At 33.2% G+C, this 22,568-nt stretch overlaps 1 long non-coding RNA gene across 1 annotated transcript; it reads right to left on the reverse strand.

Moving 5' to 3' along the window:
• Positions 1–14,091: 14,091 nt before the first annotated feature.
• Positions 14,092–15,742, reverse strand: LOC125492349 (uncharacterized). The gene is made up of 3 exons (XR_007268921.2): positions 15,263–15,742; positions 15,106–15,150; positions 14,092–14,468 (listed from the first exon to the last, which is right to left on the reverse strand). It is a non-coding gene; the product is annotated as an uncharacterized LOC125492349 (long non-coding RNA).
• Positions 15,743–22,568: the final 6,826 nt, after the last annotated feature.

Raw genomic sequence — 22,568 nt, forward strand, 5'->3', positions numbered from 1 at the left:
TGCACTATTGAATTCCTAGATCATTACAATGGTAACGGTGCCTTGATTATAGGAGATCCTCCTAACCAAGCTCCCATGACAAAATCTTCTTTCCTTCTTTACGTAATTTATTTCCATCAACGGCTATCTTGGCTGAATAAATGCCGCGTTGAACTCCTTCATTTTTTGGACAATTAGTTACGGGTTTTAGACAACTTGGTCTTCGCGTCCTCCCGTCGCGTCTTAGTGTCATAGTCACTACGTCATCATGTCAATGTCATCCTGCAAAAATCAGCCATAACAGAAGGGTCTTAAACAAAAATAGCAACATGTATAGCGTTATGACAGCATTTCAGTCTTGAGTCTTTACATTTAAGTCTATACACAGAATTAACATAATTTTCTACCAAAAAATTATTCATATATAACATTTTCAACAATTTTACATATATAGCATACAAAAAAAGAAACTATTACATAAAACTAAAAAATAAAATATTGTATTGAAAAATAATAAAAATTGAAAAACATATACATAAAGTTTAAAAAATACAAAACTTAAACCCAGAATTTTAAAACGAAAAACAAAATGAAAATGAAAACAAAAATCTAAAATTGAAACACTAAATCTAAAAAGGTACAAAATTACAATCTAGATAAAACCCCAAAAATTTAAATGCTTGATTGTGGCTGGTGTTCGTAGACGGCGAGTGAGAAGAGGGCGAGTGAGAGACGGCGGGTAAGAAGCGATAGACAGCGAGTGAGAGACGGCGAGTAAGAGGCGACGACGAGTGAAAACCCACCAACGGCGAGTGAGAGACGGCGAGAAAGAGGCAACGAAAAGCGAGTGAGAGACGGCGAGTGAAAACCCAGCAACGGCGAGTGAAAACCCACAAACAGCGAGTAGGACCATACTCATCATCAGATAGATCACCCTCATCCACCAAGCTGTCACCCTCATCATCAGATAGATCGCCCTCATCATCAGATAGGACCATACTCCTCACTATCACTTTCACTACCATCACTATAAGGAGAAGAATTTTCTTCTTCATCATCAGAAGATAATCCATCATCCACAAATTCATCATCCCTTGGTTCTTCTTGTGTATTAAGTTTCTTCTTTCCCTTATCACACTTTCTTTTCTTAGGGACAGAACACTCATTTGGTGCATTGTATTCAATACCCTTTCTCTCCCTCTACCTCTCCCTCTACCTCTACCTCTAGCTTTACTTCTCTCCCCACCACACCCTCTACCTGTACTGTTGACATGTTGCTCTTCAGTTTATGGGAATGGATCACGCTTGATGTCATACCATTTCTCCTCAACACATTGGTTTATACTATTATCTAATAGAATATTATTTTGACTCTAACTCACCATCATACTTCTCCTAGGTGAGAAAACATGAGCAACATCTGAAGAAACAGGAGTTGGTTGTGAAAGAGTAGTGAGTTCAGGTTGTGAAAGAGGTCTGAGTTTAGGTTATGAAGGAGGAGTGACATTAGGTTGCGAAACAGGAGTAACTTTAGGTTATGAGGAACTTGTATTTTCATTATTTTGGTGTTGCATTATAATCTTACACTCTAAAAACCTTGCACTTCCCGTAGGGAAAACTATGGAAATTGGTTGTGAATCCTCCTTACTAACAGGTTGTGGGTCCTCCTTACTAACAGGTTGTGAATTCAACTTAGTAATAGGATGTGAAGCACTAGGTTATGAAGCACTCCCAAGTATGTCATTCCCTTGTTTTGTGATTCCCATAACTTCCTAGCAGCAATTACCAACTGTGTGGGCTTATTTCCCTGACCAACCCAAATGAAATTAAAATCTCATTCTTTTCATGTAGGTTATTGCACATTGCAGCTAATAAAGTCTTTGTCATTCACTATCTAAATATGTTTCATCCTATAAAGGTATGTAAATGTAGGGTTCTTAGGGCATCTAATGCTAGCATCATTAGCTTTTTTCCAATACTCAATAATCAAGTCAATCATCATAACCTTAATAATGTTCGAAACGATAACATCAACATCAACACCCTTGTACTGAAATTTGAGTAAAACAATGTCCATGCTGAAACGAAATAAACACATAATTCAGACTAATATAGCAATGAACTCATGGTTCATAAAAAACCAACTGAAGTTTAGATTCACATAATCGTGCATAAATTAGTGCACATAAACTACCAAATAAAACCAACATAAAATTACCAAAGAAACCAAATTAAACCCCCCACAAAACTCTAAAACATAGCACATAATATAGGGCAACATATTAGTAACTAAATTACTAGTTATGAGATGTGATTTTACTTACATTGCATCCAATTGCCCTTAATTTACTACTTTGGAGGTCAACCCTTGCATATTCAACCCTTGATCACTCAAGAACCAACAACCCTGCAACAAGAAATCAACCTTCGCACATTCAACCCTTGATCACTAATTTTTAAGGATTTGGAGAAAAGGAGGATTTTTTAGAGGAATCATGGAGAAAAGTTCAGAGATTCATGGAGAAAATAATTTTAATTCTGACATGGTTTGAAGTAAAGAAAACAGAGTGGAAGGGAGATGGAAGGGAGATGGAAGGGTGAGTTGAGTTGTTTCAAAATGAAAGGGGTGGGGGTTTACTAAAGCTTTAATGACTGCAATCATTAAATTGGTGAGGGTAGGTTATTAGGCGAACCCTAGGTTAACTAAGGTTAGTTGATTTAGTAACTTTAACAGTGTAATTAACATTTTTAAAGTCATTAATGTCACTGTTTTGTAAAGTCATTCAGTTTAGTGTTATTTTTGTAACTAAAAACAAAAATAGTCTACCATTGAAAATGTTCAATAGTACAAGGTTACCAGTTGGAATTTCCCAAACATCTAACTTATAATGACATGAAGAAATGTGTCTCTAAAATCTTTGTCAAGGGTACTATCATATGATCCAAAATTTATAGGGTTAATTGGCTAAAAAAAGCACCACCTTGGGGTCAACTGCAAGGAACATCACAACCTTAAACGGGTGCAAAGCATAGTACCAACTTAAACACGTGGTGGAGAAAATAGCATAAATGGCACTGAAGCACGGAGATTCCACCGGAGCTAGGGAATCTCCATTATTTTAAGGCTAATTGGCAAGGAACATCACAACCTTTTGACATTTTATTGTGAGATGTCTATCCAACCTCGAGATTGTATTTGTTGCGTTGTCTTATACTAGGTACTATGTACTGCAACATAACCCGTAATATATCTTCTGTTTCAATTATTACATCTTTCTATTCATTTTGCGTGTGATTGTTGTAATTCCAAAATATTGGCATAAGAGCTGTTGTTCATAAACATAGTTGTTCATAAAACATAAATCAACAAAAAAAAATAAGGTTGTGTACAAGTGAATGTTGGAGATGGAGATTGCTCATTTTATTTTTCACTTTTTTGGTAAGAATTTCAAACGACCTTTTCAATTCCTCACCCTCTCCCTCTCCCTCTCCCATGCAGTAACAACATATCAAAACGAGCCTCCATGTTGTAGGCTAGGGATAGGATACATCATCTGGTCTAGGAATAGGATGTTTTTCTAAAAATAAAATAAATAAATATTGGCATCAGAGCTGTTGAACATTTTATGAAATAAACTACAAATTTATTGGATTGTTTAAATTTTATTTGTATGTTAAATTTATTTGTTGGGTGGAAACATATCATACCAAAACCATAGCCCACGGTGGCAGAAAGACCATAAAATCTGAAGCAAATACCTGCAGCTCAACGGCGGAGAGATGATGTTTAGGTGGGCAGTAGAGAGTAAAAGGATTCAAGGTGAGGATGATAATAGAGGAGAGAGAGAGAGTGAAAATTATGCTAGAGGAATTTATAGGAAATTAGAGAGCTGGAAAGGCGAAGATTGTGGACCAATCACATAAGATTGCACGGATCGACCATAAAGGTCATTGGATTACAACTTTCCACGTCCCCGTACATCTCGCCCAAAAATGAAACTTCTGGTTGATGATGTAATCTACAAAGATGATGTCTTATTTGCTTCACGAATCTCTCATGACATCATTACAGTATGCATCAAGGAGTTGAGGAGGTGCAGTGTATTAGTATGAATGAGTAGAGATGATGTTGTTATGACATCATCCTACTTGATTACTTGTGAATGCTTGCTGAGTTGCTGACCAGCTATGAGCCTATATGACATTCAATCATAATTATTCACTTAGTAAAAGATTGTGAAAAAAGTGTTGGTAATTAAGTTAAAGTGGTATCAAAATAAAGTCATTTAGTATCAAAATATAGCCCTGGTACCAAATTTCTCTTTGCTATCAAAATAAAGTTACTTTGGTTTTGGTATCAAATGACTCTATTTTGGTACCAATTTGACTCAGTTTTGGTATCAAAAATTTTGATAGATATCATTTTGACATTTTATTGTGATACGTCTATCCAAACTCGAGATTGTATTTGTTGCGTTGTCTTCTACTAGGTACTATGTACTGCAACATAACCCCTAATATATTTTCTGTTTCAATTATTACATCATTCTATTCATTTTGCGTGTGATTGTTGTAATTCCAGAATATTGGCATAAGAGCTGTTGTTCATAAACATAATTGTTCATAAAACATAAATAAAAAAAAAAAGGTTGTGTACATGTGGACGGTTGAGAAGGAGATTGCTCATTTTATTTTTCACTTTTTTGGTAGAATTTCAAACGACCTTTTCAATTCTTCACCCTCTCCCTCTTCCAAGCAGTAACAACATATCAAAACGAGCCTCCATGTTGTAGGCTAGGGATAGGATACATCAGCTAGTCTAGAAATAGGATGTTTGTCTAAAAATAAAATAAATAAATATTGGCATCAGAGCTGTTGAATATTTTATTAAATAAACCACAAATTTATTTGATTGTTTAAATTTTATTTGTATGTTAAATTTATTTGTTGGTTGGAAACATATCTTACCAAGACCATAGCCCACGGTGGCAAAGAGACCATAAAATCTGAAGCAAACACCTGCAGCTCAACGGCGGAGAGATGATGTTTAGGTGGGAAGTAGAGAGTAAAAGGATTCTAGGTGAGAATGATAATAGAGGAGAGAGAGAGTGAAAATTATGTTAGAGGAATTTATAGGAAATTGGAGAGTTGGAAAAGCGAAGATTGTGGACCAATCACATAAGATTGCACGGATCGACCATAAAGGTCATTTGATTACAACTTTCCACGTCCCCATACATCTCACCCAAAAATGAAACTTCTGGTTAATGATGTAATTAACAGAGATGATGTCTTATTTGGTTCGCAAATCTCTCATGACATCATTACAATATGCATCAAGGAGTTGAGGAGGTGCAGTGTATTAGTATGAATGAGTAGCGATGATGTTGTTATGACATTAACTTACTTGATTACTTGTGAATGCATGCTGAGTTGCTGACCAGCTATGAGCCTATATGACATTGACTCATAATTATTAACTTAGTAAAAGATTGTGCAAAAAGTGTTGGTAATTTCTAATGAGATTGTAAAATGACTTCTCATAAAATTTTGGTACCAAAAATAAGTTAAAGTAGTACCAAAATAGAATCATTTAGTATCAAAATGTAGCCTTGGTACCAAATTTCTCTTTGGTACCAAAATAGAGTTACTTTGGTATTGGTATCAAATGACTCTATTTTGGTACCAATTTGACTTAGTTTTGGTATCAAACATTTTGTGAGATATTATTTTGACATTTCACTGTGAGACGTCTATCCAAGCTCAAGATTGTATTTGTTGCGTTGTCTTCTACTAGGTACTATGTACTGCAACATAACCCCTAATATATTTTTTGTTTCAATTATTACATCTTTCTATTCATTTTGCGTGTGATTGTTATAATTCCATAATATTGGCATAAGAGATGTTCTTCATAAAGATAATTGTTCATAAAATATAAATCAACAAAAAAAATAAGGTTGTGTACAAGTGAACGGTTGAGATGGAGATTGCTGATTTTATTTTTTACTTTTTTGGTAAGAATTTCAAACGACCTTTTCAATTCTTCACCCTCTCCCTTTCCCTCTCCCTCTCCCACACAGTAACAACATATCAAAACGAGCCTCCATATTGTAGGCTAGGGATATGATACATCAGCTGGTCTAGGAATTGGATGTTTTTCTAAAAACAAATAAATAAATATTGGCATCAGACCTGTTGAACATTTTATTAAATAAAGTACAAATTTATTTGATTGTTTAAATTTTATTTGTATGTTAAATTTATTTGTTGGGTGGAAACATATCCTACCAAAACTATAGCCTACGGTGGCAGAGAGACCATAAAATCTGAAGCAAACACCTGCAGCTCAACGACGGAGAGATGATGTTTAGGTGGGCAGTAGAGAGTAAAAGGATTCTAGGTGAGAATGATAGTAGAGGAAAGTGAGATAGAGTGAAAATTATGTTAGAGGAATTTATAGGAAATTGGAGAGCTGGAAAGACGAAGATTGTGGACCAATCACATAAGATTGCACGGATCGACCATAAAGGTCATTGGATTACAACTTTCCACGTCCCCATACATCTCGCCCAAAAAATGAAAGTTCTGGTTGATGATGTAATCAACAGAGATGATGTCTTATCTGGTTCGCAAATCTCTCATTACAGTATGCATCAAGGAGTTGAGGAGGTGCAATGTATTAATATGAATGAGTAGAGATGAGGTTGTTATGACATCATCCTACTTGATTACTTGTGAATGATTGCTGAGTTGCAAACCAGCTATGAGCCTATATGACATTCACTCATAATTATCAACTTAGTATAAGATTGTGGAAAAAGTGTTGGTAATTCATAATGAGATTGTAAAATGACATCTCATAAAATGACATCTCATAAAATTTTGGCACCAAAATTAAGTTAAACTTGTACCAAAATAAAGTCATTTAGTATCAAAATGTAGCCCTGGTACCAAATTTCTCTTTGGTACCAAAATAGAGTTACTTTGATTTTGGTATCAAATGACTCTATATTGCTCCCAATTTGACTCAGTTTTGGTATCAAAAATTTTGTGAGGTATCATTTTGACATTTCACTATGAGACGTCTATTCAAGCTCGAGATTGTATTAGTTGCGTTGTCTTCTACTAGGTACTATGTACTGCAACATAACCCCTAATATATTTTCTGTTCCAATTATATATTATATCTTTCTATTCATTTTGCGTGTGATTGTTGTAATTCCATAATATTGGCATACGAGCTGTTGTTCATAAACATAATTGTTCATAAAACATAAATCAACAAAAAAAAAAATAAGGTTGTGTACATGTGAACGGTTGGGATGGCGATTGCTCATTTTATTTTTCACTTTTTTGGTAAGAATTTCAAACGACCTTTTCAATACTTCACCCTCTCCCTCTCCCACGCAGTAACAACATATCAAAACGAGCCTCCATGTTGTAGGCTAGGGATAGAATACATCAGCTGGTCTACGAATAGGTTGTTTTTCTAAAAATCAAATAAATAAATTGGCATAACAACTGTTTAATATTTTATTAAATAAACCACAAATTTATTTGATTGTTTAAATTTTATTTGTATGTTAAATTTATTTGTTGGGTGGAAACATATCCTACCAAAACCATAGCCCACACTGGCAAAGAGACCATAAAATCTGAAGCAAACACCTGCAGCTCAACGACGGAGAGATGATGTTTAGGTGGGCAGTAGAGAGTAAAAGGATTCTAGGTGAGAATGATAATAGAGGAGAGAGAGAGTGTGAAAATTATGTTAGAGGAATTTATAGGAAATTGGAGAGCTGGAAAGGCGAAGATTGTGGACCAATCACATAAGATTGCACGGATCGACCATAATGGTTGTTGGATTACAACTTTCCACGTCCCCATACATCTCGCTCAAAAATGAAACTTCTGGTTGATGATGTAATCAACAGAGATGATGTCTTATTTGGTTCGCAAATATCTCATGACATCATTACAGTATGCATCAAGGAGTTGAGGAAGTGCAGTGTATTAGTATGAATGAGTAGAGATGTTGTTATGACATCATCCTACTTGATTACTTGTGAATGCTTGCTGAGTTGCTGACCAGCTATGAGCCTATATGACATTCACTCATAATTATTAACTTAGTAAAAGATTATGGAAAAAGTGTTGGTAATTCATAATGAGATTGTAAAATGACATCTCATAAAATTTTGGTACCAAAATTAAGTTAAAGTGGTACCAAAATAAAGTCATAATGTAGCCCTAGTACCAAATTTCACTTTGGTACCAAAATAGAGTTCCTTTGGTTTTGGTATCAACAGACTCTATTTTGGTACCAATTTGACTTAGTTTTGGTATAAAAAATTTTGTGAGGTATCATTTTGACATTTCACTGTGAGATGTCTATCTAAGCTCGAGATTGCATTTATTGCGTTGTCTTCTACTAGGTACTGTGTACTGCAACATAACCCCTAATATATTTTCTGTTTCAATTATTACATCTTTCTATTCATTTTGCGTGTGATTCTTGTCATTCCAGAATATGGGCATAAGAGCTGTTGTGCATAAACATAATTGTTCATAAAACATAAATCAACAAAAAAGATAAGGTTGTGTACATGTGAACGGTTGAGATGGAGATTGCTCATTTTATTTTTCACTTTTTTGGTAAGAATTTCAACCGACCTTTTCAATTCTTCACCTTCTCTTTCTCCCACGCAGTAACAACATATCAAAACGAGCCTCCATGTTGTAGGCTAGGGATATGATACATCAGCTGGTCTTGGAATAGGCTGTTTTTCTAAAAATAAAATGAATAAATATTGGCATCAGAGCTGTTGAGCATTTTATTCAATAAACTACGAATTTATTTGATTATTTGAATTTTATTTATATGTTAAATTTATTTGTTGGGTGGAAACATATCCTACCAAAATCATAGCCCACGGTGGTAGAGAGGCCATAAAATCTGAAGCAAACACCTGCAGCTCAACGGTGGAGAGATGATGTGTAGGTGGGCAGTAGAGAGTAAAAGGATACTAGGTGAGAATGATAATAGAGGAGAGAGAGAGAGAGAGAGAAAATTATGTTAGAGGAATTTATAGGAAATTGGAGAGCTGGAAAGGCGAAGATTATGGACCAATCACATAAGATTGCACGGATCGACCATAAATGTCGTTGGATTACAACTTTCCACGTCCCCATACATCTCGCCCAAAAATGAAACTTCTGGTTGATGATGTAATCAACAGTGATGATGTCTTATTTGGTTCACAAATCTCTCATGACATCATTACAGTATGCATCAAGGAGTTGAAGAGGTGCAGTGTATTAGTATGAATGAGTAGAGATCTTGTTTTTACGACATCATCTTACTTGATTACTTGTGAATGCATGCTGAGTTGCTAACCAACTATGAGCCTATATGACATTCACTCATTGTTATTAACTTAGTAAAAGAATGTGGAAAAAGTGTTGGTAATTTATAATGAGATTGTAAAATGACTTCTCATAAATTTTGGTACAAAAATTAAGTTAAAGTGGTACCAAAATAGAGTCATTTAGTATCAAAATGTAGCCTTGGTACCAAATTTCTCTTTGGTACCAAAATAGAGTTACTTTGGTATTGGTATCAATGACTCTATTTTGGTACCACTTGGACTTAGTTTTGGTATCAAACATTTTGTGAGATATCATTTTGAAATTTCACTGTGTGACGTCTATCCAAGCTCGAGATTGTATTTGTTGCGTTGTCTTCTACTAGCTAGGTACTAAGTACTGCAACATAACCCCTAATATATTTTCTGTTTCAATTATTACATCTTTCTATTCATTTTGCGTGTGGTCGTGATGATTCCATAATATTGGCATAAGAGTTGTTGTTCATAAAGATAATTGTTCATAAAATATAAATCAACACAAAAAATAAGGTTGTGTACAACTGAACGGTTGAGATGGAGATTGCTCATTTTATTTTTCACTTTTTTGGTAAGAATTTCAATTAAACGACCTTTTCAATTCTTCACTCTCTGCCTCTTACACGCAGTAAAAACATATCAAAACGAGCCTCAATGTGGTAGGCTAGGGATAGGATACATCAGCTGGTCTAGGAATATGATGTTTTTTTAAAAAAATTAAATAAATATTGGCATCAGAGCTGTTAAACATTTTATTAAATAAATTACAAATTTATTTGATTGTTTAAATTTTATTTCTATGTTAAATTAATTTGTTGGGTGGAAACATATCCTACCAAAATCATAGTCCACGGTGGCAGAGAGACCATAAAAGCTGAAGCAAACACCTGCAGCTCAACGGCGGAGAGATGATGTTTAGGTGGGCAGCAGAGAGTAAAATGATTCTAGGTGAGAATGATAATAGAGGAGAGAGTGAGAGTGAAAATTATGTTAGAGGAATTTATAGGAAATTGAAGAGCTGGAAAGGCCAAGATTGTGGACCAATCACATAAGATTGCACGGATCGACCATAAAGGTCGTTGGATTACAAATTTCCAAGTCCCCATACATCTCGCCCAAAAATGAAACTTCTGGTTGATGATGTAATCAACAGAGATGATATCTTATTTGGTTCGCAAATCTCTCATGACATCATTACAATATCTCATAAAATTTTGGTACCAAAATTAAGTTAAAGTGGTACCAAAATAAAGTCATTAAGTATCAATATGTAGCCCTGGTACCAAATTTCTTTTTGGTACCAAAATAGAGTTACTTTGGTTTTGGTATCAAATGACTCTATTTTGGTACCAATTTGACTTAGTTTTGGTATCAAAAATTTTGTAAGATATCATTTGACACTTCACTGTGAGACGTCTATCCAAGCTCGAGATTGTATTTGTTGCATTGTCTTCTACTCCATCAATTTATTTCACATGATATTTGAGGTAGAATTCAAGAAGGCGTTTGGTTCAAATAGAGGAATGGAAAGAGAATGGAATTAAGTAGAGGGAAAGAGTAACAAAAATTATTACTTCTATTGGGTGTTTGGTTCAACAATGAAAAAGAATCACTTGTAAGGGAATTGAAAGGATTTTGTTAGTCCTGTAATTTGGAGGGTAATATTTGGGGGTTTGGGTTACCCTCAATTAAGGGTAATGGTTAACCCACTATCCAAATCAAACACGGAGTAATAAATTCAAATTATTGAATCGGTTTCTATATCCTAAAAAAGATCAACCAAATAAGGTATAAGTATATTCTTAGTCTATAATTTACGTTGTTTTATATAATAATTTTATGAGATAATTGCATGGGTGGTAGATATTATACTATTTTTCAAAAGATTGTAAAATTAGAGGTAAGAAAAATACACAACAGTTAAGAAAAGGAAAATAAGAGTATATGTCTTTTCTCTTTTTGGAATCAATGTTGTTTGTTTATCTACTATGTCTAGGCGAAACTTTTGACTAATTTGTGATGAATAAAGTGTTGATAACACTCTGCATTTACCAAATTGACTCCTAATGATCCAATGACGAAAATGTCAGACAGACGTGTACCGGATCTTGAGAACAAACTATCTCATGAAACTTTCGAATTTGTTGTTTTTATTTACTTGGGAATGTGATTTTTATTCACTCGGAATGTTACCAAATCCAAAGAAGTTACTTAAGATGACTAACGGGTTATTGGGACAATCCACGCACATTAACTGCATTATACGACTATGGCTAATATTCTCGATTGACATCCTGATAACTATAATGTTAAGTTTTCAGTCTTATATATGTCTGTTTTCGTAGCATATATGAATTCTGACGGTATCCAAACACAATAGGTATCCATCGGAAAATGGTGTTAAGGTGACATTTTTCTAGGATCGACTTCTTCTACCATAACCAACCAAGAATTCTGATTCTCGTTGAAGAGATATATTGAACGAGCTGCAATAACAAGTGTGCTAGAGTTGGAATTTCCCTCTATTGAGTTTGGGAAGTTAAATGTGGAATTTCCCTGTGATAATTTCAAAATGAGGAGGTGTAATTAACTGGTATAAATACGCGTTTATACTATTATAACTAGGTTCGATAACATTATAAAAGCGCGTTCCTACTGTATATTTAATTCCTATATTAAGAACTACTCGGGTGTAACTTCTCAATATATGTTTAGGGTATTACTAGCAGAAGAAATTACATGTACTTTATAATTGTCAAAGTTAGTTGCGAAATTTATATGGTTTGAATGGAACAATATAGGAAAATGAAGTCGGAAAAATGGATTTGTAACATCAGGAAAAGGATTGTCTCTGAGTGCTGGGAACGGGGGTCCCAGCCGAACCTGTCGGCTGTCGGTCGACGGACTGGTAACAGCCTCTTTGGGGGTCTTCCCCGAACGTCGAACAACCTACTCAGAACTGAAATTCGACCGTTGAGAAATCTTAGGATGGGTGACCTCATGGGAAGTTTCTCAGGGTGCGCATGAGTGAGGACAAAATGCATTGAAAGGACTTGTGTTGGCCCGTGCGGTCAGTTTATCAGTCCAGAAAGCTCATTGGTGACAACATGCCCGACCTAGTGTGGGGTCAGTCGTGACTGTGATGAGCGAGTAAATGAGTACATACAATTCTAGTGGCCGATATGCTGTATGTGAGCTCTGGAACTTCAAGGATGATAGAAGGGCAACCTTGGGTGAATTAAGGTTTAGAGTACTTGGTGAAAACCTGGAAGTTACACAGGAAGAAGATTCTGTAATTTCCAAATATTCACCAAGTACTCTAAACCTTCACCCATGGGTGCCCTTCTATCATCCTTGAAGTTCCAGAGCTCAGGTATAGCATATCGGCCACTAAGATTGTACTCATTTACTCGCTCATCACAGTCACGACAGTTTGATAAACTTCCTCACCATAGTGGTTCTTTAAATCTTGTAATCTCTCATCTTGCTCATTTATAATCGCCTAAGTGGTAGACAACGTACGAAATTATCAAAATTGTGATTTACTAGTGACGCGTTGATCAAAGATGTCCGGAAGGACGAACAATTTTCTAATAATGGATTCAGAGCTGGATTTGTTGTATTAGGCCATTTTTAGATGTTTTTAGCCGCCCGCAAAAATGGTTTTGGTAGGATATGTATCCACCCAACAAGTAAATTTAACATACAAATAAACTTTAAACAATCAAATAAATTTGTAGTTTATTTAATAAAATGTTCAACAACTGTGATGCCAATATTTATTTATTTTATTTTTATTTTTAAAAAAAACATCCGACACAAAAAATTCCTTGTACGTATTTTTTAAACAAAATAAAAAATCAAGCAAGCAAAAGCCTTCTCCGCATAATGAAGAGGCCAACCAACTTGGCTTCATCAACAAGAACATAATCTCCAAAAAATTTCTACTCAAAATTCAGCAGTCTGAACACTAACGAGACGGCACGTACAAAGATGGTGGTGGTTTACAGTTCAACCGGAGAAAGTAAAGCAAAAAAAATCTTATCGGTATATATGAATTGGCGCTCTTCTATACCCCTTCCCCAAACCCTAATTTCTTAAATCCTAATTTACCTCTTCAACTTCAAACCCCTAAATCTAATCACCTCTTTTCTATGGGAGATAAATTAACTCTTATAACAAGTACCGTTTTCCTAGTCCAGCCGATTTTTAATTATTCGAGTAATTCGAAATCCAAATGTTGGATTTTATCTATTGAAGAAAAGGAACCTGAAAAGTTTCTACACTACTACAAAAAAGGGCAAAGATAACTGTTAAAAAAGGCTTTACATAACTGTTTTGAGGTGTTATCCAAGTCAATGTAATGTAAAGTAAAACATAACACCTAATGAAAGTGTTATGTTTGCTAGAGAAAACATAACAGTCATTTATAATACAAGTTATACCGCTAGATAACATATTTTGTAAATAAGTGTTATGTTTGTTATTTATATAATAAATTGAAAGAAGGAAAATTTAACACTTATCTTGAATAACTGTTATGTTTTCCTATAATATATATAGCATATTTTACCTATAACTGTTATCTATGATATTTGTTTTTTTTTTAAATAATCAAATTCTCATTTCACGCTTCTATTGGCAGTAGGCGTTGCACCACACAGCACAACAATGTCATACGATACAATACCTGTATCTTCTATATAATTAATACTCAACCCATAAAATCTTATAATCAATAAATTGAATATGACATTCCAAACTTCTGAAATTCTTTGTATCACAGAATAATTCTAATATTCATAATTCTAAACTTCCAAAAACTACTATATACTTAGTAATATTATTCTAAATCATAAACAAGATCAAATTTAGCCTAAGCCACATCCACATGATGTCAATATCCAAATCCAAAAATTGATATTCAAATCTTAAATGTATATGTACGTCAAAGAAGGGACTGTGGTAGAAACTCATTCATCATCTATTCTTTGAGTTGATCCCTCGCTATGTAATCCATACACCTCTTTGATCGAGTTCATCAATGTTATCTTGAGAGGTTGGAGGAGCGTCATGATAGTACTACAATAACATTGTTTAAAATAACAAGTCATTGATCATGAAAACTACAAAAGTCATTAAATATAATAGTATGTAGTTAAAGAAAATAAATTAACATTAACAATCATAACTTGTATATAAGTGGAGATACCTGGTATCAAATAATAAGGCGTAAGAATGCAGCAAATAAAAAAATAAGTATTCACTACAACAAAAAAGAACTGAATGTATGAACATTAAAGAACCACTTACGATCCCCCTTCAGATGGATTGAGAAAGTAGTGGTATGAGTTCTGCTTTATTCTCATCCCAAAAGTAAAGTAGTAGTATTAGTTTTGCTTGATTCCCATCCCAAAAGTTCAAATTTATTCGTCAATATGGTTCCTTTGTTACACTCAATTAAGTCAATACCAATATTCTCTACATTAGCTCACCTATTGGGCATACTTCCTTATAAATGCATCAATGTGCCCAGGAGAAAAATGCAACAAATCTGACAACAAAAAAATGGTTCAAAAAGGCAAAGAGACAAGTAGCAATTTGGCAACAGAATAACAAAGGGAGGTAAAAGTAGGGAGATTCCATGAAATTCCCTACCATCTATGTTTCACAAAAAAAAAATATACTCCATAAGGTTTAGAACCAAATAGAAACTAACCACATGTATGATAGAGGTTCCCAATGAGCTTCTGCCTGCAACTGTCTGCCACATATTAGAATTATACATTTAGATCTAAGGCTTAGTACCCCAATTTATTATACATAATTATACATCCAGGGGAAAGCATCAATATAACAAGAGCAAAAGAAATAACCTTGTAATCTTACAAGAACAGCTTCACGAGCAAGAAACCAACCAAAAAGACCCCTTTGCAGTCCATCATATCCTTTTTTCACGAGGCTGCAACCTGTTGAAAGAAAGCTCAGTGTCATTAATCAATGCAGCATTGTGTACTCTGACCATTATTGCAATGTACTTCTAGTGATTTCCATCTTAAACATTAATTATAAAAGCTTTTTTTCTAAAAGCAATGGATGACATTGACAAATTATATCAGATGCAAATATGAAATATCCAATAGTACTCATAGCGGAAATGAAATAAAAGATCACGAAAGTTGTTCGGTATTAATAATCTATGTTCACGGTTGAAAAAAAAAACATGTATGAAATTATCAATCCCTACTATAAAGAGGAAAAGCAGGGACATAGAGTGCTTAATAATCTAAAATTCTGAAGTTCTATAATACTAGCATTAACCCTAAATGTTGATTAAAAAAGTTCTAAACCTCTGCTATAGCCTACAAGTGTGGCTCAGAGTCTTACATTGTTCAACATTTTAGGTTTTCTAAATTATTTTCTTTCCTGAAAACTATTATTTGAGGTACCCAAGATACAATATTATGCTCTATGAAACACTTGAGGCATGGCGTAAATTGCTAGATGGCTAATGACTACCACATAATAAAATAAGATATGTTCTGTCAATTACCATCAATGATTTTGACAGACTAATTACACTAACAAGTATAATCTCAAGAAATATCATCTCTTTCTACTACCTTTGTCTTTATGATATTATCATTTTTGTTTGTACTCTGTATAATTCCACACATTGTCTCACTGGTTTGTTGATTAAATTTTAACCCCTAAATGCTCGCAATGAATCCTAGAAAATACATACCAAAGAAGAGAAGTGAACAGAGCTTAAACTAACCGTAAATCAATAATGATTTACTAAAAAGTACTCGACCAAAGCTATTAATAAAGGGGATCAAGAAATAACAATAATACTGTTAAGTTCTTTACTTTGGAAGACCCTTGAGGCCTTAGAACATCCAAAATGAAATATAAGCACTATAAATTGGGATCGAGACATTATCTCTCAAACAAAAAGAACTCATGAATTCTAATGGCGCCAAGGCTAAGCAGTACAACAAATCATATCATTTCAAATGTTCAGTATTTGATCTCATATCCTTAACGAATAGCATGACACTTTACTTGTCAAAATAAACACTAATTAGATGGGTTTAATCACTGTTTTTAATCATTTACTGGTAGTGGGTTATAATCACTGCTTCAATAATTCAAGAATGTCACAGACTAGAGTAGTGTAAGAGAAGCTTAGATGGATTGCAGGAAGAAGAGGAAAGTGTCTAGCGTTTGTATATATAGTTGGTTGCTAAAGCCTAAAAGTGCATGGTGTTGACCTCTTTTTTACTATCACTTTCTAAAAATAATTATTATTAATTGTTGAATTGAATTATTTTTCCAATAAAAAAAATATTCATCTCTTCCATAACAGAACATTTTGCTTGCCAACTTATATTCTAGTTGAGAAACGTTATGCTCCTAGCCCTCATGTTTTATTAGCTAAATTTGTCTATTTATTTTGTAAGTATCTCTTAACATGTCATTAGATTAAATTTGGTATTTATCTCTTAGCAATTGTATAAAGACCCAACTTTATCATTTTCAGCCTATTGTTTTTAACTGCAAGAAACTGAATCAAAATCTTCTCGGAGAAATTGATTTCTCTCCCGAACATTCTACCCAAAACCATGACGTATTCATAAAACGATTTCGCTCACTTGGGAAGCATTCGACCAGAGTCACTCTAGGAGTTCCAGAACTTCCTTCAAAAGAAGAAGTTTATGTCATTTCGCTACCGACACCAGAGTTTGAGTATGATACAGATGAGGATGTAATCCCTCGAGTGCCTCCTGGAAGAGGAGAGGAAGATCGAAAAAATTGGCAAAGAAGGGTAAAATGAATGTTGCTTCGAAAAAGATACGGGCTAGTGTTCTTGTATCAATGACCCTTGACGAGCAAACACTAATATTACTCTATAAAAGAGTCAATATGTACTTGCTCGGTTTAAGGGATGTCAAGAATAGGTGGTGGAGATTTGGTACCGAGGGCGGGAAGCTATTTCCAGGAGCCAAGACCCTTATGTTTTCGAAAAGTTATATAAGTATGTCAACGAGGAGGGATGTTATTGTTGGCCATAATCAATTTAAAACCGCTTTTCATAAACTTTGCAATCCCGAGCTTCGGGAATCAACTAAAAAAAAGGAAGCCATCCAAATTATGGTTGCCGTCACTTTTGAAAGTTGCCGTCTCGTCCAATTTTCTAGTGAAGTTGGAAGATCAATTAGTGATCTTAATGGAGCAATCACACTTATCCTTGGCGGAATTGATCAACTAATCGGCAAACAAAATTGATCAACTTGGTGGGTATGGAACAATGTTTGTCAACCCAAAAATCTGCGAATTTTTGGTTTTATGGATTGATAAATTTTGAAGTGAAAAATCCTTGAAGCTATATATCTCAAAAGTTCCAACATATTCTACTATGTTGCTAAACCAATTCTAATATGTAAAATAGACCAAAAATATGCAATCTTTATAATATAGACAAAAAATATGCAATTCTTGTAACATAGACCAAAAATATGCAATTTTTGAAACATAGACCAAAAATATGAAACATATATAAAAAAATATGCAATCCTTGACACATAGATAAAAAATATGAAACATAGACCAAAAATATGTAACATAAACCAATAATGTGTAGTCCTTGTAACATAGACCCAAAATATATAATATAGACCAGAATATGTAACGTAGACCAAAAATATGCAATCGTTGTAATCAAGTCAACAAATCTAAGGAATCAGTGATGGCAAAATAGACCAAAAATATAAAATCTAAACTTTCACCCTCTTAAATTGAAGTTTCTAAAATTTGATTATTTACATAACAATCTAAGAAATCAAGGATTGCAACATAGAGTCATAGACCATAATTTGAAATGATTAGTCGGATGATATATGTACCGAGCAAAGAGCGGCATGAGAATTACCTTTACAAGTAACCATCCATAGGATATAGAAGCATGATTCACATGAATCATCCCCTCATTTTTTTTCTTTGTTCTACTATGTCGACATTGACACTTGGTAAAATAGCTCCCATATTCTTTTCCTTTATTTGAAAATCACTATTGTCAATGTCGATGTGACAAATACTTCTAGAAGGCTTCATCATTTTTTCTCTAAATACCGCCAAGGATGATAGTGATTGCTAATTAAGATTAATAATTGATCTCTCAACTTCATTAGAGAATTGGACGAGACAGGCACTTTCAGAAGTGACAACAATCATAATCTGGGTTGCTTCCTTTGTTTCGGTTGACTCTCGAATCTCGGGATTACAAAGTACATGGAAAGTAGTGATGAATTGGTTATGCCCAAGAATAACATCCATTTTAGTTGATATATTTACGTAACTTTTCGAAAACATAAGGGTTATGAGATACTCAAATTCATAGAGAAATATTATTGTCTGCTCGTCAAGGGTCATCGATACAAGAAGACAAGCTCTTACTTTTTTTTTTTTTACCCCTCGTTGCCAATTTTTTCGACTTTCCTCTTTTTCTCCCAAGATGCACTTGAGGGGATTCATCTTCATTTGTATCATACTGAAACTCGGTTGTCGGTAGCTAAGTTTTATAATAACTCCCACAATAACTCTAATCGAATGCTTCTCAAGTAAGCGTAATTGTTTCATGAACACACCATGGTCTTGGGTAGAAAATTCGGAAGAAAAATAAATTTCTTCAATGAGACTTTGATTCAGTTTCTTGCAATTAAACACAATGAGCTGAAAATGATAAAAGTTTATAAGTGAGCTTAAGTTATATTAATCATGTGAACGCCTTTATATAGGCTAAGAGATAAATACAAGATGATATGTTCAAAGATACTTAAGAAATAAATAGATTTATCAATGATAACAAGTAGATATGTGCAATGTTTGTTGAATTAAAAAAATTGATCAACTAACATGGATTCGGCAAACCATCATCATGATCATCATCACGACCATCATCATCACGATCATCATCACAACCATCATCATCACAATCATCATTATGATCATGGCCAGCCCCATGATCATCTTTATAATCATCAGGACTGGCACGGAGTGTGGCAACTTGGGGAGCCTTCGGATGTTTTCGAGGAGCATATCCCTATCTTTGTGATTGGTTTTGGGGACCATTACTCATACTTCAGTTCTAGTACAGAGCCCGAGAAATCAGACGTCACTGCTAGTACCGAGCCCGAGCACTCAGACACAAGTACCAGTGCCGAGCATGTTTCTGTACTCAGGCTAGGAGGTCCTGGTCAGCATACTCAGCGTACAAACAGTGCCATGCCTACAACATTTTGTTGCCAAATAAAAAATTGCAGGGCAAAGGTAAGGAATTTCAAAGATTTAGCTACTCATTTGACTCTGACGCATGAAGCAATTTGAAATTGGCAAAAGGTTGATGAACAAACTTGTCTGATAGATAGACAAAGCTTGAGGATCGATCCTTCCGTGTTCTATCTCCCGACTTCAGGATAGATAGATTTAGCATACTCCATGATTTTTTTTCTGCATTTCGAGGCTAAATCAGGAGGAATTCTTGGATGTCTGTTTGTTTTGGCTCTTGGAGAGGTTGGAAAAAGGTTTAAGTATTCTATAAAAATGGTCGAGGATAATCCAAATGGACGGCACCATGTAATATATACTTCAGCGGCCTAGTGAGATCGGTTTTTGAGTTCAATGACGTACTGGCCTCATACCTGTAATACCCCGTATTTTTAGGCATTTATTGAGATTACTTAAAACAATTTTAAATTTTATCTTCAAAACTCATTTTAAACTATTTTAAAATCACATTGGAGGGAATCATTTGGAGGGAAATATAGTTTGAATTTTAAAGGTTATTTTAGTAATTTTTAACAATAGTTGCTCATGTCATTATCTTATTCATTTAATTAGTTATTTAAACAAATATTTGATAAATAAATTTATAAAATCCAAAATTCATTTTTGGGTAATAAAATTAGATTATACATTTTATTATGTAATTTTCGGATTTTTTATAAGTGTTGTTTTGAAAAATCGATTCTTTTAAATAAAACTAAAAACTTTAAATATTTAAAATATTTTGTTAAATCTTATAAAATCAGATTTTTATAAGATTTATATTGAGTTAGAAAGTATGGGATTTTAATTGATTTGGGAAGATTTAACAATCTCTTTAAAATCAAACAAAATTGATTTAAGAAAAGAATTTTTACAAATAAAGGGAAGAGTTTATTTTTTTTAAAAAAAAAGAAATTTTTTTTGCTACATTCTACAGCTTCTGCACGGCAGCTTTGTAGAATGTTGCAAAAATTTTAAAATTATTTTGCCCTAATTTTAATGATTTAGGAAAGTTTTACCTATGTTCTACCCTAGTTTACCCTATAAATACCCCTCTAATTCTTCACTTTCTCTTCACCAAAAATCTTGAGAGTTCCTTATAAAGTTTTCCTTAAAGTGAGTAGTCTCTTTGAGTAGTTTTAGTTTTTCACCGAGGAATTTTAGCGGGAGGTTTTGTAAGTACTCTGGTTTTTTTCAAGTTGTTTTAATTCCTAGTTTTTGATCTTTTTGAGTTTTATAAAAATATGTTTTAATTGTTTGAGCATGAATCATGTTTATAATTAGTTAGTTTAGCATAATTTTCTTTTAGAGTTCATATATTGTTCATCGTTTTGATTAGAACTAGTTTATAATTAATAGGAGGATTTCGTTCAAGAACATTCCCTTACTAGTTTATTTTCTTGTTTCGTGAATTATCAAGGTACGTTTACGTGGCTTGATCTTTAATTATTATGTATACATTAGTTATATGTGTTTTAGTATAAATTATATTAATTGGTATATGCAATTGGTTTAATCAAACCTTCTTATCATTTACGCTAGATAAAAGCTTGTATTCTCTCTTGCCTTGTTGACTCGTAGATATGTTAAACCAACCAAATATTGTTTTGTTTGTTTTAGAAAAATAAATAAAAAAAATCAGTTTGCATGTATAAGCATCCATTTTTTTATATATATATATAAATATCTATATATATATAAATATATATATATGTATATATATATATATATGTATATATATATATATATATATATATATATATATATATATATATATATATATATATATATATATGTGTGTATATATATATATATATACTATATATATATATATATCTATATATATATATCTATATATACATGAATCTGACTCTAGAAGGGCTTACAGGCAAGCTCGAATAAGCTTTTGCACGTTAATCACTAGTAGAAGATAGACCCACACACGCACACTATAGGTAGGAAGGAGGACTCTGATGCCACATCTTCACTTGACTTCAAGCAAGAAGTAGACCCTTACTGGTGTTGGATTCTCCCTGCCAATGCGAAAGACGTGAGCGAAATGGTCAAAACCTGCCGTGCCGTAACATCATCTTTTTCTCAACCCTATCAGGAGGCCCAAGCAATGCCCAAGGACTCATATATATATATATATATATATATATATATATATATATATAGGCAAGATCACATGAGAAATGAGAATGAATCTCAACCACACGATTGGTTTAGAGTTACAACACTTATTCATTAGAGTTATATCCCTCTAAAAAAATTTCAATTCAAAAAAACTTTGTTTTTTTTTATATTTTTTTTCAAATATTTTGTTTCTGGAATTACATCACTTTTTCATTAGAGTTACATCACTTATTAATAAGAGTTATAGCGTGTAAAACTCATTCTCACTTTTTCATTAGAGTTGCATTCTCATATGAACTCACTTCTATATATATATATATATAATATATATATATATATATATGTATATATATATGTGTATATATGTATATATATATATATATATATATATGTATATATATATGTGTATATATGTATATATATATATATATATGTATACATGTATATGTATATATGTATATATGTATATGTATATATGTATATATGTATATGTATATATGTATATATGTATACATGTATATATGTATATATGTATATGTATATATGTATATATGTATATATGTATATATGTATATGTATATATGTATATATGTATATATGTATATGTATATATATGCATATATGTATATATATATATATATGTATATATGTATATATATATATGTATATATGTATATATATATATATATATATATGTATATATATATGTATATATATATA

Source organism: Beta vulgaris, chromosome 8, assembly GCF_026745355.1.
Source record: "Beta vulgaris subsp. vulgaris cultivar EL10 chromosome 8, EL10.2, whole genome shotgun sequence".
Classification (NCBI taxonomy): domain Eukaryota; kingdom Viridiplantae; phylum Streptophyta; class Magnoliopsida; order Caryophyllales; family Amaranthaceae; genus Beta; species Beta vulgaris.